The sequence below is a fragment of the Bos indicus x Bos taurus genome, chromosome 9, assembly GCF_003369695.1.
Source record: "Bos indicus x Bos taurus breed Angus x Brahman F1 hybrid chromosome 9, Bos_hybrid_MaternalHap_v2.0, whole genome shotgun sequence".
NCBI classification, from domain to species: Eukaryota; Metazoa; Chordata; class Mammalia; order Artiodactyla; family Bovidae; genus Bos; species Bos indicus x Bos taurus.
Window position 1 is genome coordinate 84173686 of NC_040084.1, and position 26604 is coordinate 84200289.

Sequence of the window (26604 nt, forward strand, 5' to 3'; positions counted from 1 at the left end):
AAAAACATACATGCATCCTTAGTTCATAGAAGCACTATTTACAGTAGCCAAGACAAGGAAGCAATGTTAATGTTCATCGATAGATGAATGGATAAAGAAGATGTGGTTATTGTTGTTTAGTTGCTAAGTCATGTCCATCTCTTTTGCAACCCCATGGACTATAGCCCACCAGGCTCCTCTGTCCATGGGATCATCCAGGCAAGAATACTGGAGTGGGTAGCCATTCTCTTATTCAGGGGATCTTTCTGACTTAAGGATCAAACCCGTGCCTCTTACACTGACAAGTGGATTCTTTGCCCCCAAGCCACCATGGAAGTACATGCACACACACACACACACACACACAATGGAATACTACTCAGCCATTCAAAAACAATGAAATAATGCCATTTGCAGCCATATTTGCAGCACCTAGAGATTACCATACTAAGTTAGCCAGAAAGAAAAAGGCAAATACAGTATAATATCACTTATATGTGGAATCAAAACTATGACACAAATGAACTTATCTATGAAACAGACTCACAGGCACAGAGAACAGACTTGTGGTTGCCAAGAAGGAGGGGTGTGGGAGGGATGAATTGGGAGTTAGGAATTCAGTTCAGTTCAGTTGCTCAGTCGTGTCCAACTCTTTATGACTCCATGGACTGCAGCATGCCAGGTTTCCCTGTCCATCACCAAGTCCCAGAGCTTGTTTAAACTCACGTCCATCCACTCGGTGATGCCATTCAACCATCTAATCCTCTGTCGTCTCCTTCTCCTCCTGCCTTCAACCTTTCCCAGCATCCGGGTCTTTCCAAGTAAGTCAGTTCTTCCCATCAGGTGGCTGAAGGAGTGGAGCTTCAGCTTCAACATCAGTCCTTCCAATGAATATTCAGGACTGATTTCCTTTAGGACTGACTTGTTTGATCTCCTTGCAGTCCAAAGGACTCTCAAGAGTCTTCTCCAGCACCACAGTTCAAAAGCATCCATTCTTTGGTGCTCAGCTTTCTTTATAGTCCAACTCTCACATCCATACATGACTACTGTAAAAACCATAGCTTTGACTAGATGGACCTTTGTTGGCAAAGTAATGTCTCTGCTTTTTAATATGCTGTCTAGGTTGGTCATAGCTTTTCTTCCAAGGAGCAAGTGTCTTTGAATTCCATGGCTGCAGTCACCAGCTGCAGTAATTTTGGAGCCCAAAAAAGTAAGTCTCTCACTGTTTCCATTGTTTCCCCATCTATTTGCCATGACGTGATGGGACTGGATGTCATTAACTTAGTTTTTTGAATGCTGAGTTTTAAGCCAGCTTTTTCACTCTGTTTTACTTTCATCAAGAGGCTCCTCAGTTCCTCTTCACTTTCTACCATAAGGGTGGTGTCATCTGCATATCTGAGGTTACTGATATTTCTCCCAGCAATCTTGATTCCTGCTTGCGCTTCATCCATACCAGCATTTCACATGATGTACTCTGCATATAAGTTAAATAAGCAGGGTGACAATATACGGCCTTGACGTACTCCTTTCCTGATTTGGAACCAGTCTGTTGTTCCATGTCCGGTTTTAACTGTTGTTTCTTGAACTGCATACACATTTCTCAGGAGGCAAGTACGGTAGTCTGTTATACCCATCTCTTTAAGAATTTTCCACAGTTTGTTGTGATCCGCACAGTCAGAGTCTTTGGTGTAGTCAATAAAGCAGGGAGTATTGGGAGTTCGAGATTAGCAGATGCAAATTACTGTGTATAGAGTCAATAACAAGATCCACTGTATAGCCCAGGGAACTATATTCAATATCCTGTTATAAATAATAAACCATAATAGAAAAGAATATAAAAAAAGAATGTATATATACATATAGCTTTAATCACTTTGCTGTACAGCAGAAATGAAGATAACATTGTAAATCAACTCTGCTTTAAAAGTAGTATTTTCTTGGAGGCTCTTAGATCCCTAGGTTCCTTGGAGGGACTGGAAACCTTTCTAACACACAAGGGGAAAATAAAATTTCTTTAATGAATGAGATAAAAGTGCAAGCTTCTTTATCGAATTTAGTATTCTGTGAACTAAATTCATTAATTTTTTTTACAATGTTTCTTTTAGGAAGCTGAGGATACTTGGAAAAATACCATGTCCTGCAGACTAGTCTGTTTAAGCACAAGTAACTTCAGTCTATGCACAAGAGGACACGAGTATTATTAACTGATTACCATTTGATGTTAAGATATATAATTTAGCTCCTTCAGAACAATCTGCAAATTCTTGTTTTATGTCCCTGATATGTTTCAGTGTCTCCTAGTTTATAGTCTATCAGATTTTGAATAAAATTTGTATTCTACTGTTGTGTGAAAATTGGATAAATCTTAATTATGTTGAATTGGTTCATGGTGCTTTTGAAGTCTACTACATCCTTCTACTTCTCTGTATATTCATTCTGCTAATTTTTGAGAGTTTGATATTGGAACTCCAACTAAAAATATTAATTTATCTATTTAAAAAATAATTTTAACATAGAGTGGAACTATATGTAACTTTGTTCTGTATTTTCCAAGTCTCCTGAAAATGTGTTATCATACTTTTATAATTTAAAAAAAATTTAAAAAGAAAGAGAAAAAAATTTGAAAAGAACAATCTGCAAAGAAAATGCAATAATGCCAGTATAAAATGTAAAGAAATGACCTTTCTCACTTACCCTTTATGACACCATTTCTGTCAAGATGGCTCCCTCTTGGGCATTTACACTTTGAATTTTCAGTGTTTACTTCCTTACTAATGTTCCTCTAAATCCACTTCTGGCTATAGATTGTTCCTCTCAATTTTTACTTCCATCCTCTTGGCACCAACTATCTGAGATATCGACTGATCTCTCTTTTTCCTGACATTCTCTCTGACTTACAGAGCCTGAGTCCTTTATGTGCGTTTGGAGCTATCTTTGGAGGCAGACTTGCTAGAACAGGAGGCTGCATGATGATGAAGTACCTTCCCCATTTACACTTGTATAGAAGAATATCATCCACTTATAGCAGTGTACTTCTCAAGTAAAGCAAGTTGGACATTTGTTCCTATGTCAGCCTTTGTGTGTGATTTCTCTTTTAACTCTTGATCATTCTGGCAGCAAATGCATTTGCTGTGAAATGTGCCATACCCTGTCTATGCACGTGATGTCTCCAAGAATTTGGAGAAAATCTCAAAGTCAATGTTAGAAAAAAATAAATATTTTAACCATGGTTGGAAAAATCAAAGACAGTTACTTATAGGAAAGTATGTCCAATTATAATCTTCACAGTATGGATGATAAGTATTTTAGAAATAAAGCAATATCTGTCTGTAGGGGGAAATGAATGCTGAAACTAAATAGTTACAGTGGTCTGAGGAGCAAACAGAAATAAATGTAGAGACTCTTAAGACCTTGGCACAGAGAGTGAAATAATGAGTTGTTTTGACAAGTTCAAAAAAATGTTTCTGTCTCTCCTCTTTCCTATGATTTGGCACCTCCTTTACCTTATATTGATTTGTTCCTCATTTCCCTTGCAACAAAATTTACCTTCTTGTAAACATATCATATGATATTCTTTCCACAAAGACTATTTCTAGAGCCTCTGCCTTCTTCCTAAATGATTTACAACTTTTTCTTTCCTACCTTTTATTATTCCTCCCTCCACTGAGAAACCAAAAACAAAAATTTGACCAGCACAGAATAATATATTATATTTTCCCAATTATCCAGAGAATGAAGATGAAGATGGGTGTCTAGTCCCATGTGGACAACCACTTCTGCTGCCCATGGTGAATACCCCCAGGGATCCTTTCAACCTGACATCTTTGTCTCTAATTCTTCGTCTCCAAGTGTCTCATAACCAGATGGGTCATCACTGCTCTTCCCACATCTCCATGTCCCTGTAGGTTGATAGGCTCCTTCCAGCCTGAGTCTTCCCACATGTTCACCTACAGCCGAGAGCCAGGAGACGTCTAAGGGGAGAAGCTGAATTCAGTCAACAGAATTAGGAGGAATGTGGCCTGTATCATTCTTGACATTAAGTCACACTTTATTTTTTAACATTTAAATTCTATCCAACTGGGCATTCCATTCCATTCCATTTCCATTTCAAGCACTAAGCTCTTTCTCGAAGATAAATTCTAAATCACTTTGTCCCCCTTGTCTTCTCAAGCATAAGTGTTTTTGATTCTAAAAGGGACCATTTGAATAAAACATAGCCTCCTTAGGTAAATTGTATGTCCTCTCTACGGACTGCATTGCAGACTGCAGTGTCCATCTTCTACTTTTTTATCTCTTCTTGAGGAGTCATATTCCTTTTTTCGAAACCATGATTTTTTTTGAGAAATTAAAGCAGATTGAGCTGTTTTCTCCTGACTATTATCAAGGCTCTAAACTATATTCAATGAGCTATCTTCTGATCTGTAGGTCAACTCTTCATAATTCCTTCAGTTTCATGGTTTTAAAAAATGTTCTGTACTCTAATTCAAATCTTATATTTTATAAATAAGAAAAACAAGGCCTCTAAATTAGGTTAAGTGACCTACATAAGATTACACAGCCAATTTGTGGAAGATAGTGAACAGTACCCAGGTATTTATTATTTTCATTTACCACTCCATAAACAAATTAATTTTCCTATATTTCCACAGATAGGTATGTGAAGATCATGCACATCCACTGAATATGTTTAGACCCACTTTTGGGTTGGGAAATCTCTCATGTTTGTACAACTATGGTACTTCCATCAGAGGACAGCAGTCCACCAGCATCACGATAAGCTCTTTATCCTCTAGTTAGTAAAGATAGCCGACATTTGCACAGTATTCTACATTCTTCATATAAAGGGCTTTCACACCCATGATGACATTCTACCCTTACTCTTACCCTATGAGGTTGATATTGTTAATATTTCTGCTCTATAGATAAGGACACCAAATATTCCCAAGTAGAAACCTACTTATTGCTCAAGTCATTGCTCGAGTCACATGACTTCATATTCAAGTAGTCCTTGCTTTAGCTTAGGATACATTTAGACCTCCTTCAAAACTGATAGATATGTCTGTACCTTCTTAGCTGGAGTGCTCTGAGAGAGGAGTTCTAATGGATGAGAAACAGTAACAGCACAGTCTGACTTCACATTTTTGCCCCATCCAGCAGAACTGGCCAAGTATACATATGTGCTTAGGAGTAAATTTTGATTAAATGGTGCTACAATGACTGGCCCCCAAGTCTTTACAGTGACAAATCCTACATTGTGGTACCCCAGACTTTAAATTTTAAATTGGATTTGAGTAAAAGCAGCTACCATTCCTATTAAATTATTTCTGACAAAACATTTTATAAACAAATAAGCATCTAAATAAATATTTGTTTTAACTTCTAGTTTACGAATCAATTAACGCACACAACTCAGCAATTTTTTCCCCTCTAGATGACTTTTATTTATACTTTGACATCTTCAAGAAAATTTTCAGTTATTTATAACTACATTTTATAAAGTCGTTTTGCTGCTAGAGCCAACATAAAAGTGCATGTGATTTATCTTCACAATATTTTATCTCTTTCTTTATCCATATGAAGTCTGGCTTCCAAACAGAGCTGTTCTATCATGAGAGGATAGTCTGATAATTCTGTTGAAGTATACAAAAATGCTAAATTTTAAAATAAAAAATAAATATATTGAGGGCAGTTTTCAATATATATTTTGCTAGTGGTGCACATTAATGGCTTGTGCTCATCCTGAGAAGAGACTCATAATGTGGTCACTTGACTTGTAAATAAATAAAATCTCTCACTGCTCTAAGGGACCCAATGCAGAAAGAAATTTATACTCAAAGCATTTGAAAAATCACCAGTATATCATTAATAGAAACATTCTTTGCATATAGAGCCATCAAAATAATCCCATCAGCATGGAGTTGTGAGCATTAAAGAATCACCTGGGTGAGGCACAGATAGATGGTACCGCAAACAAACCAGGGAGTGAAGGATCGCCTGGGCAGAACCTCAAAGAGAGTGGGGTTTGGCCTAAGCGTTGCTCACCCCCGCTCCCTTTACCATCCCTCCTGTGAGTATTCTGCATCCACATGCTGCCCATGAGTCACCTCCTAAACATCATCCCATTTCTGCTCTAGTCCTCACCTCTCCTTTAGATGCCAGTCCTGGAAGCAACCGCTCTCAACTTTCTGACTCCTTAGAAAGCAGTCTGTGCGATGAAGTTCTCCAAGGAGTTCATGATTGATCAGTCAACTGATCATTTTCCCCTGATCACAGACTCCCCATGAAATGCAATGCTTTGGCTCAAGGCCTTAGCCCAAAGTGCTGGCAAGGGTAGAGAGAGTTTTTGACTGATAGCCTTGTTAGTTGTGGTACAGCAAAAAAGCTCTAAAAAATCCAGAGATCTGGATTCAAGACCTGGTTTACATTCAAGCGACTTTCCTCATTTTAGATCTAAAAGCCACTTGCCTTGCCCTCATGTCTCCATCTAAGAAATGAAGACTTACAGGTTGTTTTAGGAGAGAAAAAAGCAGACTGTCCATTATTTATGTTACTGCCAGCACTACCAGAGTTTAAAATCATGTTTGCATCTCGTGCATTTGTAACACTACTAGTATTGCTTTCATATATCAATAATACCAAATGTACAAGCAAATCAGGATAAATTAATTTTCACACTTTTTTTGGTTTCTTTTAAAAGTAAAAGATCCATATATAATGAATACTGTCAAATGTGTGTCTTGGTCTTACAGCTGGTCCTTGTTAAAGGACTGTGCTTAGTCATTCAGTCATGTCCAACTCTCTGTGACTCCATGGACTGTATTGCCAGGCTCCTCTGCCCATGGGATTCTGCAGGCAATAATACTGGAGTGGGTTGCAATTTCCTTCTCCAGGAGATCTTCCCAACCCAGGGATCAAACCTGAGTCTACTGTATCATAGGTGGATTCTTTATACCATCTGAGCCACCCAGGACTAGGAAGACGCAGCTGCATGGAAATGAGGAGCTTGTGTCCTGCATCTCCCCAGCCCCTTCTGTAGCCAGGGCACAGTGGACTTGGCAGAGCTTGCCAGGCAGTGGCGAGTCTACCCACAAGCTCTTCTAGCTCCCAGGCCTGTTCCTTCCCCAGCTGTGCAGTTCAAAACTGCTGATTCATGCTCCTGCTCCCAGCCTAATGACCATGAACACGCTCTGATTTTTTTTCCTCAGGCACATTTTCTTGGTAACCAGGCGGATGATGTGCTAATGCAAATTGGCAGACTTGAACTGAATGTACAGAAACTGGATCTGCCATGTGGAAGAACAAAGGACAAAAGAAACTTCCAGGCTGCCCTTCTGCCTTGGGTTTCCAACTCTGGCACACAATAAATGCTCAGCAGAGACGTGGTATTCAGGGGAGACCTGTGGTGACCGTTAGGATTTTAAAACATGATGAGCCATCATTCTTTTCCTTGAATATAAATTTTCTTTGAGCCCTTTTAGTAACCTTGCTTTCAGAGACTCTCCTGCTAATTTCTCTCTTTGTGTGGAATAGCTCTGGGTCAGCAGCCTCTACTGAAGTCAGTGAGGCAGAAAGTCCAAATTTGCCTTTTCTCAAAATCCATCTTGGCCCTAACCTGGCTGCATCTCGCTTCTGAGTCATACAGCAAAGGTTCATTGGAAGTCACCCTAGTTCCGTGGACTAATTTGGAGCTTTAATGTATGGCTGTTGAAATAATGTTTAATCTCTTCTTGTCAGCTGGCTGGATGATACAATAATATTGTCCTGTGTTGCTGCACAAGTGATTAAAGAACAGGAGCAGAGTGAGGCCTGCTTTTCTACTGCTGTCTCACAGGAAAGCGCAGAAGATACTGCAGAAAGAAGGAGCCTTCTGCAACATACAGATATTCCCAGAAAGACAATTCCAAATCCAGCTTATTGCCTGTGTTTTCACTGCACTGCTGAGTGGAATGCCAGGCTGTGGGCTCCTGTTTTATTAAGGTTCTCTTCTAGATGACTGAGACTCACCTATTTTCTGACCATGGACTTGGAATTTGTTGTAAAGTGAGGGAACTGATGTGAACCAATTGAAATTCTGCAAACAAATTCAGCTCAGATTTGCAGTTGTTGTTTCTATTCTGAAATGAGCTTTTTCTTTATTATCCAGGAACTTGTCAGTTAGGTGGGTTGGGGTGAGTCTATTTTAAGATGTTAAAACTGGTAAATAAATCACCTTGGGTAATTTCATGCTGAAAGCGAAACCTCCTGTTGATGAAAAGGAAGATGTTTGGTTTCAATTGGAAAGGTCACGGTCGGTTGCTCTGCTAAGCTGATTTTAAAAGTGATATGGTGATAGGCACAGGAAAGGGTAGAAAATACTTACAAAGCAAAATGAAGATGAGGATTTTTCTCATCACAAGGGAGTACGATTCAAACCAAAGTCCTAAGAAAGAGATCATTTTAAGATCAGAGAATTAAAAGTTGGCTCTAATGGGTTTGAGTTTTTATTAACAGGTTATAACTGGTTGTTTCCTTAATCAGTTGGGCACCTAGAACAATCTTGAAATAGTTATCACCACTCTATAATAAAAATACTAGCAATGAAAATTTTTATTTTTTCCTCTGTCCTCCAGAATACCAAATCTTAATATCATCCAAACAACTAAATGCCTACTTTACCTTTTGAAGTGCTCCACAGCCAATAGTATGCCATAAACCTGCATTGTTGATAAGGATGGTTGTCAGATTAGCCCCAGAGATCTCATTGGATGAAGAGCCAGGAGGAAATAGCCACTGCAATCCTTCCAAGTCCCTAGGGCTGTCACTAAGTGGCAATGGGAGGTATCTGAAAGCCAATCACCATGGACCTGGAGTGTTCTAAGCACCATCCACAAGGAGTATCTGGAACATTAAAGGGGGAAATTATATTAAAATTACTATCTCCACTATACAGATGAAAAAAAAAAAATGAGCACATCAGTAACACCTCCCTATCCCAACAACCAACTGAACTTGAATCCATTTTTTCTATACTTGTGCCTTAAACTGGACATCTATCAGACCATGCCACTTCTTTTGGCGTAGGGAAAAGAAGAAATAGAAAATTGGATAAACAAGCACAAAAGCTGCATTCTGAGGTTAAAGAGAAATCCAAGATGACACAATAGGAGCAATTTTCCAATGACCTGTTGTTTGAAGATTGAGGAGTAGGCATGGGTTCCAGGGAAGCACCAAGAAATGAGTTCCATTTTAAAAGTAATGCTTGACTCAGAGCAAGGATTTGGCAAAACTAATACAATTATGTAAAGTTTAAAAATAAAATAAAATTAGAAAAAAAAAATTTTTTTAATAAATATAAAATAAAATAAAAGTAATGCTTGACTCAGAGCAAGGATATAGAACAAAATTCTGAAAAGTTGATCCTGACGTGTGTTTCCTTCTTCTGGGTTAGCAAAGGAATTAAGTTCCTTATTCTTCTCCACTAAAGGAAAAGTAAATTCACTTCTTCACAAGTGTGTTCTCATATCCCAAGCGGTTGAACAGCAACAACTGATTAACATAGAAATGGTCAAAACAGCATGTGTTTCATAATTCAAAAACATAACCAAGGGAAAAAAAACGTCTTGGACTGAAATTGTGCTTGTTTTCAGACAGAGTATTTGAGAAGAGAAACAATAATAAAGGCAAAGATTAGGAAAATATGGAAAAGATGGCAATAAGAGTAGACAGGGTAGACCTAGCTTTGGCCTGGGAGCACTGACTTCTCTGATCTTGCTCTTGACAATGGCTACCTTGAGACCTTCTGTGCCCAAGTCCAGTGAAGCTCTTGTTACCATTAGAGTATTGGAGCTGTGGCCTAGCTCCATTCATAAACCCCCACTCCATGTCCAGTTTTTAAAATATGTAGAAATATAACAACTGAAACAGCCTACTAGGTAAGTGTTACTAAAATTAACTCTGGAGAACTGACCAAGATGTGAGAAAGAGAAAGTATTTATTGAGCATTTTATTGAGCAAGTACTGTATGTCAGTTATCATACCAGAAATTTCAACCTGTTTTCTAATTGAATATTCTCAAGAAGCATGTAGGCTCTGGAAGTATACTAGAAACTGAGAATCAGGGAGGTTCAGTTACTTCCCCAAGATTATACAGTTGTAAATGAAATGACTGGGATTCATTTCCACGTGGGTTTTAATTTCCAACTAATACAAGTTTTTTATTGAGCAAGTACTGTATGTCAGTTATCATACCAGAAATTTCAACCTGTTTTCTAATTGAATATTCTCAAGAAGCATGTAGGCTATGGAAGTATACTAGAAACTGAGAATCAGGGAGGTTCCGTTACTTCCCCAAGATTATACAGTTGTAAATGAAATGACTGGGATTCATTTCCACGTGGGTTTTAATTTCCAACTAATACAAGTTTATTAGTTGGAAATTAAAATGGACATGAGTTTGAGGAAACTATGGGAGATAATGAAGGACTGGGAAGCCTGGGGTGCTGCAGTCCATGGGGTTGCAAAGAGTCAGATGAGACTTAGTGACTGAACAGCAAAGATACAAGTGGAATATCAGCACATATAATGCATGTATGCAAATATTTCAAAATGTATGATAATTACTAACATCATTGTTATAAAATTGTAATGGATCATCCCAGGCCAGAACTTAATGAGGCAAAATTTCCCATTAATACATCTATAATTTTAAGTACAGTGAGATATTGACAACTAATTCTCAGTGAGAGAAGTCAGGGAAGATGAGCACATCAGAATCACTGGTACAACCTGTTTGAGCACATTTCTGATGCCTATCCTCTCCCCAGTCCACTTCACTTCTATTTGTAAATGTTATTGGGAGAATGTATTCTTAATTCTTAGAAATGTTGGGTTAGGAAAAAAATATATTGCGACATCACTTAGTAAATGTTCACACAAGTAAATGTTTTTATGCTTCTTCACTATCTTCAAGTAAAGGAATTTCTAGGTGAATACATCCTCAAGTTTTTTGAATTGTTACATTTTGGTGGGCTTCCCAGATGACTCTGTGGTATAGAATCTGCCAGCAGTTCCAGAGACATGGGTCCAATTCCTGGGTTGGGAAGATCTCCTGGAGAAGGAAATGACAACCCACTTCAGTATTCCTGCCTGGAAAATCCCACGGTTAGAGGAGCCTGGCGGGATACAGTCCATGGGGTCACAAAAGAGTCAGACATGACACAGGGACTAAGACAACAGCAGTATTATGGTAGTTCATTTGTGCAACACACAATTTTACATGTAAACAATATTCTCATAAATATGAATGTTTATACCTCTCATTTACTTCGCTGACATATTCCACATGTACACTTTTACTAATAGCACCATTAATGTACTGACTTCAGATTAGATCAAAATTAGAGGAAATCAGTCCATAAATGTCAAAACCCCTAAAAATGGTATAGCAAGTGATATCAATGGATCTGGCTACTATTATTGTATATTCATTAATTTATTCATCTATTTACTACTGAGTGTCTACAATAAGCCAAGTGGTGGGTTTTTACCAGCTCAAGTAGAATTTACCCCATTGTTGAGATAATTAATAAGGTTATGTTGGAGAAATCTCTTTCATAACAAGGATGCACTAACTAATTCTGAAGATGCTTGAAATTATTAGAGTAGTTGTTGGTTCACTCTCAAGTGACTCTGCGTTTATTGGAGATAAAGCATTCATGCTTTTCAGGTGACACTTTCCAGATGTCAGCAATTAGTAATAAGATAGCATATTGAAAAGCAGAGACATTACTTTGCCAACAAAGGTCCGTCTAGTCAAGGCTATGGTTTTTCCTGTGGTCATGTATGGATGTGAGAGTTGGACTGTGAAGAAAGCTTAGCACAGAAGAATTGATGCTTTTGAACTGTGGTGTTGGAGAAGACTCTTGAGAGTCCCTTGGACTGCAAGGAGATCCAACCAGTCCATTCTGAAGGAAATCAGCCCTGGGATTTCTTTGGAAGGAATGATGCTAAAGCTGTACTTTGGCCACCTCATGTGAAGAGTTGACTCATTGGAAAAGACTCTGATGCTGGGAGGGATTGGGGGCAAGAGGAGAAGGGGACGACAGAGGATGAGATGGCTGGGTGGCATCACTGACTCAATGGATGTGAGTCTGAGTGAACTCCGGGAGTTGGTGATGGACAGGGAGGCCTGGCGTGCTGCAGTTCATGGGGTTGCAAAGAGTCGGATACAACTGAGCAACTGAACTGAACTGATTAGTAATAATTTAAATCACTATCATTTATCTTGCTATATAGGTTGAAATTTGAGTAATATTGGGTTGTTTAAACTCTAATGGAAGCATAATGAAATGGACCCTCTAGACACCACCTACTTAGTGGTGCTACTTAGGGAATTCATAGTAAAACTCATCCATGAGGGAATCGATATCAGTAGCCTGCACTATATACTACCCAGGACCCCAGAAGAATGGGGATACATAAGGGAATGGCAGCCTTAAGACCTGCATCAAACTCTCAGTTTGCAAGTTCACTCATCTCTCTGAATTATAGCTTCTTCACCTGTAGTAATAATGGCTTTGCCCATATCATTGGGATATTACAAAGATCAAATAATCTAGGGTCAGTGAAAATGCTGCAGACACTGTTAAATGATATATTAATATAAAATATTAGTTTTGTGAAAATGCTTCAGGAACAGTAAAATGAAATATTAACATAAAGCATTAGCTTTGCAATTAGACCTTAAAATTTTATTTTTTACTTTATTTATAAACATAATTAGGTTTATTTAACATAATCTACTTTCTCATTGTAAGCAATCTACAAGATTCAAAGAGGAAGTAATGTTATATAAAGGCAAAAATTCAAGACTGGAATTGGTTAAATTTGAATTCCAGTCACAGAATTTATTGGCCAAGAGTCCTTAGCCATGTTGCTTCTCTGAACCTGTTACTTCATCCATAAATCCCACATGACAATACCTACCTATGTCAAAGAATAGAGTGTATGCAAAGCATGAGGTTCAGTTGCTTACTATGTAGACTCAATTAATGAGAATTACTTCCGTCTAGTCTCATCTATGGCAAATAGATGGGGAAACAATGGAAACAGGAACAGACTATTTTCTTGAGCTCCAAAATCACTGCAGATGGAGACTGCAGCCATGAAATTAAAAGACGCTTGCTCCTTGGAAGAAAAGTTATGACCAACCTAGACAGCACATTAAAAAGCAGAGATATTACTTTGCCAACAAAGGTCTGTCTAGTCAAGGCTATGGTTTTTCCAGTGGTCATGTATGGATGTGAGAGTTGGACTATAAAGAAAGCTGAGCACTGAAGAATTGATGCTTTTGACTGTGGTGTTGGAGAAGACTCTTGAGAGTCCCTTGGACTGCAAGGAGACCCAACCAGTCCATCATAAAGGAAATCAGTTCTGAGTGTTCATTGGAAGGACTGATATTGAAGCTGAAACTCCAATACTTTGGCCACCTGATGCAAAGAACTGATTCATCAGAAAAGACCCTGATGCTGGGGAAGATTGAGGGCAGGAGGACAAGGGGGAGACAGAGGATGAGATGGTTGGATGGCATCACTGATTCAATGGACATGAGATAGAGCAAGCTCTTGGAGATGGTGAAGGACAGGGAAGCCTGGCATGCTGCAGTCCATTGGGGTTGCAAAAAGTCAGACATGACTGAGCAAATAAACAACAACAACTTCTATTACTACCAAATTATAATAGTCCTTATTCTTTTTACTAACCATAGTTATGAATGTCCATATGGCTCAAAGATTGTATCTATTCTAGTTTTGTGGTCTGTTTATTTTGCTTTTCTGATCTCCTCCCAAAAGCAGAATTTGCCACCACCATAATTGTGATGCAGTTGTACTGGGTGGCTGATTAACAAGTGAGTATTACAGGTATTTTTTTGTGCTAGAGGTTATGTCCCACAGAGAAATCTGAATAGTGAGTCTGGTTTGAAAGGTAAAACAAGGAGAGGGTCATGCATGGTTGGAGACATGTTCTTGTTAAGGTGCCTCTTATCAAGGTTACGGCCTGAGTTTTGTATTTTATATTTTCTTTTTCTTGAAATAAGTGTTTTGAAAAATATTATCCCACCTGGAGGAATCTGGTAATTGGTAAAAGGAAGGCCTGTCTGAGAAACAAAACTCTGCTGCAAAGAATCTAATTTAGTATCTTGACTTTTATTCATTTTTAATATAGAATTTCATGGCTCATCAAGGAGTAAGCCAGTCTATCATAAGAATGTGTCTTTTTGTTCATTTTAGAAATGTTCCTGCTGTTATTGTGTGTGTGTTTGAAAATTCAACACAATTTACACAGAAGAGGGCTGACACTCTTCTCTTTCTCCTCCTCCTGTCCAAGTTGTCTTTGCCCTGAAAATCCCTCACAGTTTTACCAATTCCTTCCTGCAGCCCACAGTGAGTGTCATAGCTTAGCAACAATCATTTCATATTAAATTTATAGTTCAGCTAATATGATGGAATGATCTACATGCCAGAATCTCTTAATTTCTTTTCCTTTCCTTTACACAACTGCAGACTGGAACCAAATGCTCAGTCAAATATCTTTGTTATATAACTAACAGGAGGTGAGTGTTTTCCTGTTTCTCTTTTCTCACTCACCCTTATTCTCTGTGTCCCTCTCTATTTATAGAACCAGCTTTAATCATAATTTACCAGTGTGCTGAGGGCACATCAGTGATCGTCCAGATGGCTCAAACCCACCCATGAGAGTACATTTCCTTTCACATTTGATCTTAGAATAGCCAATATGTTGCTAGCAAGCACTGACTAAGCAGTTGATTAGACAGTTGATCTGTCTTTTTGCAGTTAGTTTCCATTCACCTGCTTTATGATCATGAATACTAATATTCCTTGATATTATATGTCCCCTATGCATCTCTGTATTTTCCCCTTTTAGATTTTCCTTTATGCTTAATCTGTGGATCAATATGAGGAAAGCCTTTAATTAAAATATTAAAATACACACACATATATGTGTTGTTATTTAAACAAGCTTTTCCTTCCAACATATGTTACAGATTCTGTAATGAAAGTCTTAAACTTAATGTCAAAAAGTGCTGGGTATTTATTCTAAAAGCATTTCTGAGAAAGTGAAAACTATATCTATAAATAAATGAAGAGAAAGATGGGGAAGAGAAAGGTATTCTATTTCACATGTTCTTTCATTTCCTATGAACAAATTCACTGCCAAAGTGTTTAAGATAGTTATATAATACCCATTTGGTTACTGTAACCAAGTACTCCTTCTATCAGTGCAGATTCTGCATTACTTTTATTTCAAAATAATGGTAAACAAATGCTCCAGAATGATGCTAAGAACTGTAAATAAGTCAGTGATGGCAAAGTGTTTATTATTAATGGTAATTTGCATATATATAGTAAATATCACAGAGAAGGCAATGGCACCCCACTCCAGTACTCTTGCCTGGAAAATCCCATGGGTGGAGGAGCCTGGTGGGCTGCAGTCCATGGGGTCGCTAAGAGTCGGATACGACTGAGCGACTTGACTTTCACTTTTCACTTTCATGCATTGGAGAAGGAAATGGAAACGCACTCCAGTGTTCTTGCCTGGAGAATCCCAGGGACGGGGGAGCCTGGTGGGCTGCCATCTATGGGTTCTCACAGAGTAGGACACGACTGAAGTGACTTAGCAGCAGCAGCAGCAGTAAATAACATATGTATATATTGTAGGGAGCAGTATATGATAAAAGATTCTCATCCTTTCGCTTTTTCTGATCTAAAACCAATTAAACAAAACAGAATAATATTTTATTATAGGTAAAAATATCCTTTCTAAGCTTATTTGAACTGTCAATTTTTGGGGGGCCATATTGGAACCATGTACATGGAAATACTATGAAAATTCTAACAGAATTTAAGAATGTTTCGATATTTATGTTCATATGTAAGGAAACATAAAAGTTTTAGTTTTCAGTGCTACTCTAAGTGTCCATGGTAATTCTGTTCTCTACTATTTACTCACTTATTTTTCACCTGATGTACCTCCTTTGTCCAGCACTATGCATGTATCTTGGGGGTGGGAGTAGGTAAAAAGAGAATTAAAGTAATGCTGAGAAAATTTCAGACAGAGAGTATCAAATGAATGGGGAGATGAAGCACTCTGCTTCATATGGTGATTATCTTGGTTTCTTCCCAGAGTAGGAAGAGAGTCAGAGTTGATGTAGATGAAAACAGAATGTAGATAGTTTTCAATGCTATACTCAGGAATTTGGATTTTGTCCATGATGGGAAAACTGATATTTTTTTGAGCAGGTAAGTATAATGTATCATTGAAATTTCCTTACATATTTACAATAACCACAGTGTGAAGGGTATCATAAGAGAGTGTGAAACTATGGACAAATACATTAGGAGACCATAGCCATAGTCAAGGTGAGAGATGAGAAGGGCCTGAATCAAGACTAGAAAAGTAGGAATTTAAGTAGATACAATTTACAAGACTTAGGAATGATTAAATATCAAAATCAGAAGAAAGACACAAGTCTAGGTTGACTCTTGGCTTTTTGGCTTGAACAGCTTCGTGAACTTCTAAAATGAGGAATGCAGGAGGAAGGTAGGTTTGTGGAAGACAATGAGGTCAGTTCTGGACATGTTGTGAAGTATGTGAAACATGTCTCCAAGGCAGATATTTGAGTCACATACTTTTAAGCTCAGGAGGGAGAGACCTAAGATGGATAAAAAGATTTTTTGGACAGATTTGATAGTCATTGGCATAGGTGACTCTTGAAACTCAGAGAGAAATGAGCTTGCCCACAAAGGCTCACTGGAGGAAAAGCAGAGCCCTGGAGAATACAAACACTTAATCCATCACTAGAAGAAGAGAAATTAGGAAAAGAGGAGTTTTCAGATAGGACAGAGGACTACCAGGAGAGAGTCATGATTCGTGAGGGAAGGGAAAAAGCAATTTCAAAATTAAATAAGATGAGGGCTGAATGATAATATTGTCTTTGCCCATAATTATGTCACTGGTAAACTTTGCCAGAGCTAATTAGTATGGTAGATTGCAGAGGCTATGACCAGTAAAATTTAATATGCACCAATTCTATCAATGGATCAAGTCATCACTTCTAAACATTACACAGAAATAATTTATTCAAAAGAATAGTTCATTTAAAAATGAAAAAGTGTTTGCATATGAAACATTAAAAATTGATTTTTGAATTACATTTTCCAGATGAAAATTCCTTCAAGTTAAAAAAAAAATTCTGATTAAAATAATTGTATTTTGGGAATATGAACCCCCACATTTGGCCATCACACATCAACTTATGCAGGACCAGCTCTCTCTCTTGCTGTACACAACTAGAAAGGTAAACAAACATATAAAATAATGTTTTCAGACATTAGACTTCAGGCAACATAAGGCAGTCTCTCCAAAGGAAGGAAACAAAAAAAATGTAATCCTTGTGATGTGTGGGGAAGAGACTTTTTCTGGATATTATGATGAGCAATAGCAATACAGAGCACCTGAGAGTTAAACAAACTTAAAGGATTTCAATAGGAAAAGAAAGGGTCATCGTAATTTGGGAGAATGATATAAAGTGATATGAGGCAAGAAAGCACATGTGCAGCGAACAGTACAATATCACTTGGGTTCATTTCAGAGACTTTCGGGGCTAGACTTAAAACATGTTGTGTTGTTGTTTAGTCACTGTCATGTCCAACTCTTTGTGATCCCACAGACCCCTACAGCCCATTAGGCTCCTCTGTCCATGGGATTTCCCAGGCAAGAATACTGGAGTGGGTTGCCATTTCCTCCTCCGAGGAGATCTTCCCGACCCAGGGATCAAAGCCAGTCTTCTGCATTGGCAGGCAGATTCGTTACCACTGTGCCACTTGGGAAGTCTTTAAAAAACTTAAAACGTCGGTGATGTCATAACCATGGAGCACCTTCAGCTCCAAGTGAGAGTTTGGATTTTATTCCATAAGCAGTTGTTACATTAATGAAAGTTTCTGAGCATGAGAGTAGCAGAGTCAAATAAAGATTTTGAAATCTTGATCTCATAAAAGCTATTTGGACTGGATGGAAGAAAGTTTAGTGACAGAAAAAAACAGGAAAAACCCTGCGGTGGTCTGGTATGGTTCTTTGGGAGTGGAAAGAAAGGCACAGTGCCCAGAGGAACCTGAGGGTAGAGTCAATGGACAACAGCCACAAACCTAATCACATTTTCTAAATACTAAGATTAAAAATATATAAGCTACTGCAGACTACACTTTCTAAGCTCAGAAAGAACCTGAGATGGAGTAGAATTTTACTAGTAAAATCTTACCTATACGAGAAGATAAATATTACTTCCATTTATGCCATGCTATTGGTATGAAAAGACCTAAATTTAGTCCCAAATATCTGTGCATAAAAATTATTTTAGGAAAGAAACGAAGCCCTTTCCCACAATTTCTAAACATGAAATTTGTTGTTGTGTTGTTTTTAGGCACTTGTTCATGTCCAAATCTTTTGTAACCCCATGAACTGTAGCCCACCAGGCTCTTCTGTTCATGGGATTTTCCAAGCAAGAATACTGGAGTAGGTTGCCATTTCCTTCTCCATGGGATCTTCCTGACCCAGGGATTGAACTTGCATCTCCTGCATTGGCAGGCAGATTCTTTACCACTGAGCCACCAGTTAGGTTCAAGTAAATTTATAATGGGAAGCAACTAACATACACATTGCATATTCACTAAATTTTAATTGATTCTAGGAAGTTAGATGATTCAGAAATGATCAGTGCTTATTAAATCAGATATATTTGATGATATCCATAGTTTTTATTATTTTGCTCTCAACATGAAATTTGACTAATGTATTTTTCTCTCCTCAATTAACCAAAGTTCATGTACACATATCTCTGAGGTAGCTTCTAATCCCCTGTGTTTCTCTAGTGAATGTTGTCAAGAGACTAAGGCAGACAAGAATTTGATGTGTTGTGATTTTACAGCAGTAAACAAACCACAGTAGAGAAAGCAGCAATTAACATTGTGTATTTGTTAACACCACGATTGAAATAAAAGAATTTTTATGAAAACCAGCCTGAACAAAGACTTGCTATTTCCATGCTAGTCTTCTTTAAACAAACAAAAAATTCAAAACAAACACACAAAAAGTGCTTAATAAATGAATAGTCAAGACAGGCAGGATTATTCTGAATACTTTCAGAGTTTGTTCCTTTGGCTGGATATAGAGAATATGCCCTGTCCCATGCGTCCATTTGTTCAGCAAGCATATGCAAAGCACTGTTCTCTTGGACACTGTGCCGTGGCTTAAAGTGAATGAGATCCAGAGTCTGCCACAAAGGGAAGAAGAACATGTCCTCATATGACTTCAGAAAATACTATAGGCAATACTACAAGCAAAAGATTCCCTTAAAACATCCCCCCACGCTTGCAAACAATGATTTTCAAACATTGTGTAAAGGAAAGAATCCATAAAATCCTAAAGTTTTTGTTGTACTACTTATATAAAATTTTGTAAATTTTAAATATTTCCCTTGCCTGATGCAAATGCCCTCTGCTTAAGAACTAATATTGCCCAAATCTAGTAAGCATTTACTGTCTAACAGATACAATTGTGGTAAGAGCTGCCCCTTCCTGGATAAAATCAGTCTAATGGTTGGACACCTCCTATTCTCAGGTGGTGTCAGTGGTAAAGAACCTGCCTGCCAGTGCAGGAGAGCTAAGAGATGTGGGTTTGATCCCTGGGTTGGGAAGATCCCCTGGAGAAGGGCATGGCAACCCACTCCAGTATTCTTGCCTGGAGAATCCCATGTACAGAGGAGACTGGAGGGCCACAGTCCATAGGGTCACAGAGTCAGACATGACTGAAGCCACTTAGCATGCATGCACACCTTGTAAACCAAGTGGGGATGGGTGGGCTATGAAGTACCAACTGCTTAGTCTGAGGCAGGAGAGGTAATGGTTAACAGACATAACACACGGGATTACACTATTATGAGGCACGTGTGCATGCAAGTTAAGTTGCTTCAGTTGTGTCCGACTCTGCAAGGCTTTGGTCCATAGTCCATCAGGCTCCTCTGTCTATGGGATTCTCCAGCAAGAATACTGGGCACGTGATCTCATACAGATGTGGGCGTGAGTCAAAGAATATCTAATTGACTTTACCTGGGTGGGAGCAAGATCAGAGAAAAGACGGGCCAGAGGAGACAGCTCCTAAAAATTGGTTGGTCACCAGGCAGCAAAGGAGTTATAGTAGGTGGTTACTGTAATATTTTGATTTCCAAAGCATTCAAAAGTACATCAAAAGGGTAAAATGCTTGAAGCATTTTAAATAAAGGATAAAATATTTTATTTTACTATTAAAATATTTCAAGAAATTATCCAACTAATTGATCACAGGCTCTTTTCTGCCATGAGTTTGAATTGCTAACAAACCAACCACAATGCACCAAGTATCATGAGAAATGGGGGAAGAGGGCCTTGCTGCAGGAAGTAGTAGAGAGTAGCTCCTATTAGGTAGTAGGGGGTTTTTTTGTTTTGTTTTTGCTTATATCCTTTCACTGAGTTTTCAAAACAACTCTGGCTTGTGCTTTGCCCGTTTTACAGATGAGAAAATAGAGGTCTAAAGAATTGTCACCAGGAAGTATAAATCTAACATCTGAATCCAGACAATTTTGTCTGATTCCAAAGCTCATGCTCTTTATTACAGGGTATTCTTTGCTTCATTTACCTTGACCTTTTTCACTCTAACCTCTTCAGGAAATACAGATACGAAAGTTCCATCAGGGACCTAAAAGAGCTGCCTGCAGCAATACTCAGCAAACCTTTGCTCAGGGTTGGCCAGCGGAACCTTTGGGAGAAAAGTCAGTGGATTACCAGCTCTCTTTCCCTCCTCCTGCTTTCTCTCAGTCTCGGTAAGATTTGGAGCAAGGTGTTCCTCTTGCAGCTGTGTGTCTTCAGCTCCAGAGATCTGATAAGGGTCAGAGGACCAGGGAGGACAGTGGAAAAGGGGCTACTTAGAACTAGGCTATGTGTAAGGTTTTAAGAGAAAGGAGAAAAGATATTGAGGCTTCTACTTTACCCAACTGAGTTCTCTAGGCAGAAGGTAAAGAAGGTTCCAGAGCAAAAGCCCCAGGTAGGAGAAAGTATGAACTTACTAGTATTAGCACCTAAGCACAATTGGAAGCGGCTGGATGAAGCACAGGACTGGTAGAGCTGAGGGTTCCAGGATGTGCATCATCAGAGGGAAAGACACTTGTAGCAGCGGAGATATATGCAGCCAGTCTTCCTAATCAGGGAAATTCATGAGAAGGATGCCCATCCCTAGGTCAAGGGTAGACTGTTTTTATCGCTTCTTATCTGGTCTCTTCCCTGGTGGTTCAGTGTTGTAAATAACTCGCCTGCCAATGGAGGGACCATGTCTTCCATCCCTGGGTTAGGAAGATCCTCTGAAGAAGGAAATGGCAACCCCCTCCAGTGGACAGAGGAGCCTGGTGGGCTATGGTCCATGGGGTCGCAGAAAAGTCAAACACGACTGAGCGACCTTCAACAGCTTCTTTTTGTTTACAGAATGACCCATGCATCAGGCAGGCACTCTGTATGCTCTACGGGGTGGCACAACTTCTTTCAAACTAGCGCTCTACTCTTGCAACAGGCGCTCTCCACCACATTAAATTGCTCCATTCCTAAACATTTTTTGTCCTTTCCCACCTCCGTGTTTTCACTCTCTGTATTGCCTCTACCCAAACATTTCTCTTGTATTTTCCACTCTCCTGTTCTCTCTGAACCTTATACACAGTATGGAGCACACAGAAGTTGCCCCATGGAAACTGCATGTTTCCATGCAGGGCTTACACATTCATGTCTTATCTCCTTTATATTTTGGAAACTCTTGAAGGCCAGTAAAATATCCATAAAATCCATTATTCCAAGGCATAATTCCTTGTACATAATACATAATAAGTAGTCAATATATAACTCATAAATGAAAATGTTAGAAAGAAATGATGACAACATTAACTAAGCAGTTTGAAAGGGTCATTTGCCAGCCTCTATTCAAGTGGCTTCCAAATCCGGGAAACCAAATCCCAAAGAAATTAATGATCTTGATCTGCATGAGAACTAGTTGAAACACAGTCAGGACTAAGAGTAATAGCTAACTTCATTTGATTACCTATCATGTATCTGGCACAACTATAAGATTTTACTTATTTTGACTTTTTGACATTTTAATAATAATATGAGGTACTTAAGAGCTCATTTGATAGGCAAATAGAGTTGCACAGAAAGATTGAGTAATACATGCCAAGTCAAATAGCTTTGTAAATAGCAGAATCAAGATTTGACCACACTCAAGACTGATTCCAGAGTACCCATACTTAACCATGACTCCACTCAATTGAACCTTCTATTAATCCAGTATCCATTCTACTATGCCATTTCATCCCCACTTGTTAGCTCAATAGGGCATAAAGATACTGGCTGACCCACAATCTTTCTGTAAAAGGAAAGGCTTAGAAAGATCACACACATATCTGTATTCACTGGTAGGTATCCCCAATAAAGCTAATAAAAAAAATGAAGTTAGTCCAAGCTAACACATGATGCGATTCCAGCTGAGAAATGAAGAATAGACCCTACTTAACAAATTCAGTCTTTTGGTCTCTATTTAGTCTTCCTCACAATAGGTAATAAACATATCTGTTTTTTGCTAAGACATGACTTGGATTATTTTGTTGTTATCTACTTTACTTTGGCCACTTGATGCAATGAACTGACTCATTGGAAATGACCCTGATGCTGGGAAAGATTGAAGACAGGAGAAGGGGATGACAGAGGATAAGATGGTTGGATGGCATCACTGACCCAATGGACATGAGTTTGAGCAAGTTCTGGGAGTTGGTGATGGACAGGGAAGCCTGGCATGCTGCAGTCCATGGGGTCACAGAGTCAGACACGACTGAGTGACTGAACGGACTGACTTGGAGGAAAAACAAATTATACTGATGGTGCGTGTGGAGGTGCTGGGGTTTATGCTTTTGTTGTTGTTGATGGTGGTGGTAACAATATCTTAATTCCAAATTTTTTCTGTGTATGAGTAAGCTTATTTTCTAGAGCTTCAGAAACTAAAATCTGTCTCAAGGAAGACTGTTTTGAATTGTTTTGTGCTTAGTTTTCTCTGCTAATTAAATTCCAGTTTATAATGTATTAGTGTTCCGTTTTCTCATTCACTGTATTTCTGTGTGAGCTATTTACAGATTAGAATTTTGAAATTTTCTCAAGGAAATATAAACCTTGCCTTTCTGTTAATTATAAGAGCAACTGTGACCACAAGATAATTCTGGAAAGGCAATTAAGTAGTGCTTCAATTTTCTCCAAAGTTGGACATTTGTAGTTCAAATCCACAAGTCTTGGAGATTATTCTATCCAGCCTGCAGCTCATTGGAATCGACCTCTTCACAAGATCTTCTTTGTCAGCCTCTGCTGTCCCAATGTGGCTAAAGAGATTCTCCAAAAATATTAATACTAACTTGCTCCTGTTCCTCTACTTACAGCCCTTCTGTGTTCTCTTATCCACCATCTTTAACATGGCTACCTCTTCACGCTTGGACTTTTTTACCCTCCCGCTGCATCTCTCACCACTTCAGGTCAGAGCATTCAACTCACCACCATGCTATAATCTTTTCAAGTGAAAGTCTAGAGAAAAAAATCTAATGCTTCTTCCTCATGACCATCTCTCAAATATTCAAGTGCAGCTATTGTGTATTACCAAGTTTTTTATTTTCCAGGTTAATTTCTCTGAGTCTGGCCATTCTTCAATAATTATACCCTAATGTGTTCAACTCTTGGTAAAATCTGATAAAACTGAATCCAATATTATAATAAGGTCTATGCTGTTCAGAGAACAGTGAGCTTTTACTTTCCTTGTTCTGGGCACTAAATTTTATTTATGCAGAACAAAATTTCATAAGCCTTTTCATCATTCACATCCACTCAATTTTCACTGGCCAACTAAAACCTTACATTAATTTGCATTATATTAAAGTTCCCCAAATCTGCACTTTGCACTTATTGTTTTAAACAAAGATATGGTCATTTATATTCACTTTTTGTTGCATTGCATCTCATTAATTTTAATTCATTATTTTATGCTACTAAGATGTTCATCTTTTAGAATCTTATGTTTATATCTTTCAAAAGTTGAATAAACTGGCTGTCTTCATCATCATTCAAGTTATGGATAAAAAAGTTCAAAAGCACATACTCAGTTTGAGGGCAGCTGATATATGATCAAAGTCATATTTCATTGTCTCATTATGAAGAATTTTAAAGACTATAACACAATACTTTACTCGAGTATCAAATCACATGACATATTCTTGGTGAATCCATGTTAGTTCTTTGTGATCCAAAAATATCCTCATAATCCTTTTTGAAAGTGTATTAAGCATTGAAATCACATATATGACCCCAGCAGACCTTTTCCCTTTCAGAAAACTTAAAAAAGAAAGAAAGAAGTCTGAGGAATCTCTTCTATTTTCTGTAAGTGTTTGAAGATAATTTATAATGGCTTCATAATTGTATCAGCAACTTCTTCATATGAGAAAAATATGCTGTAATCATCTCCTCACCTAGATTGTTATTTGATATTTTTCTTAACCATAGTGACTCTGCTCTTCCTAATGTGAAAATTATTCCTCTTAATAGAGAAGATAGAAGTAAAGCAGGAATTAGATTTCTAAAGTCTGAATTGGTCCTAATGTAATTTTACCCATATTTTCCTAAATCACACTAAAGGAGAGCTAAAGAATGCTCAAAATTGTTTTAAAAAAAAAAAGCATTATTTTTCTAACTCAGTCCCCTCCAGCAGCATTTCAGAAAGCCATACCCTGTCCTCCAGCAGGTCCAAATTCCCCCAAACTCATTAAAGATGGCCCTATGGATTTTTCATGAGCTTCTGAACGTGTGAATGGATGAATTCCTTGATGGTGAGTGAGCAACGGCGATGCTTTGTCAGGGTCATTCCTGCTCCCCTGTCCTTCCTCGGTTGCTCCTGTTATGACGTCAGTCTCTGCATGACACCCCAAAGCCTTCTGCTGCCCTGCCGCGAGTCCACTGCCCAGGTAACCATGCTTTCTCTGACTCCTGATACTGACTGCTCTAATGTCACTTGCTGCTTCCTTGTCTAGTCTCCTTGACATAAAAAAAGTTACTTTGCTGAAGGGGAGAAATGCCTTTCACTCATAACCAGCTGTGAGCATGCTGTGACTTCCTCCTCTTTCTGAGGTTCTAACACAAATCCCTGTGAGTGAAGGGGATGACAAGCTGAGTAGCACACACCCAGGCACACTCCAAACTCTCCCTCTGAACTTCTCTGGTGGTGAAGTTGATAAGAATCCTCCTGCTAATGTAGGGGACATGGGTTTGATCCCTGGTCCAGGAAGATTCCACATGCCAGGGAATGATAAAGTCCGTGCACCCCAGATACTGAATCTAGACTCTAGAGCCTGTGCTCTACAACAGACGCCACTGCTATGAGAAGACCATGCACCGTAATGAAGAGTAGCCCCCACCTTCTGCAACTAGAGAAAGGCTGCGCAACAACAAAGACCCCGTGCAACCAAAAATTTTAAAAATATAATAAATAAGTAAATAACAAACTGTCTCTCTTGTTGGACAGAGATTCATTATTTTTCAGCACTTTCCAGGATCTAAACTTTCTACTACGTTGGGTCAAGAATAATCCAAGATAATCTCCCTACCTGAAGGTCAGTTGGTCACCAAATTTAGTTCTATCTGCAACTTTAATTCCCCTGCCACATTACTTATGAGGTTACTCTACCTGCCATCCAGTGGGCCATATCTGACCAGAAGAAATACCCATGTCTTGCTTGCTCTGACAGAGTGCTCTCTGATACCAATGCAGACAAGCAAATACTACCACAGGCCACTTAAGCTTTCTTGGACATGACCAGGCACTAAGCTCCATCAATGTTCAACTTCAAGGAACATATTTCTGAGTGGTCCTCTCCAGAGCACCCAACTTGGAGACCTATTATATCTCTCCTACCTCTTAGAAATAATGACCTTGTAGAACATCTCTCCAATCTCTGACCCTTCCTTGTGATCCTTCTCCATGGCTGGTGAGTTCATAGTCACAAAACCATTTCTATAACATCTTCTTTGTAAAGTGTGCATAAGGAGATCTACTTTAAAACTGGATTTTATTTAAGTTTTTTTTATTGTCATATTGATAGAAATTTTGCTTTTTGTATCCTGTTACATGGTCTCAACATCTGCTGGATCATCGAAAAAGCAAGAGAGTTCCAGGAAAACATATATTTCTGCTTTATTGACTATGCCAAAGCCTTTGTGTGGATCACAATCAACTGTGGAAAATTCTGAAAGAGATGGGAATACCAGACCACCTGACCTGCCTTTTGAGAAAACTATATGCAGGTCAGGAAGCAACAGTTAGAACTGAACATGGAACAACAGACTGGTTCCAAATAGGAAAAGGAGTCCGTCAAGGCTGTATATTGTCACCCTGCTTATTTAACTTATATGCAGAGTACATCATGAAAAATGCTGGGCTGGAAGAAGCACAAGCTGGAATCAAGATTGCCGG

General features: G+C 38.6%; 1 long non-coding RNA gene across 1 annotated transcript; it reads right to left on the minus strand.

Annotated features, from left to right (window-relative positions):
- Positions 1-2612: 2612 nt before the first annotated feature.
- Positions 2613-9229, minus strand: LOC113898517. The gene is made up of 3 exons (XR_003512672.1): positions 8635-9229; positions 8339-8398; positions 2613-3950 (listed from the first exon to the last, which is right to left on the minus strand). It is a non-coding gene; the product is annotated as an uncharacterized LOC113898517 (long non-coding RNA).
- Positions 9230-26604: the final 17375 nt, after the last annotated feature.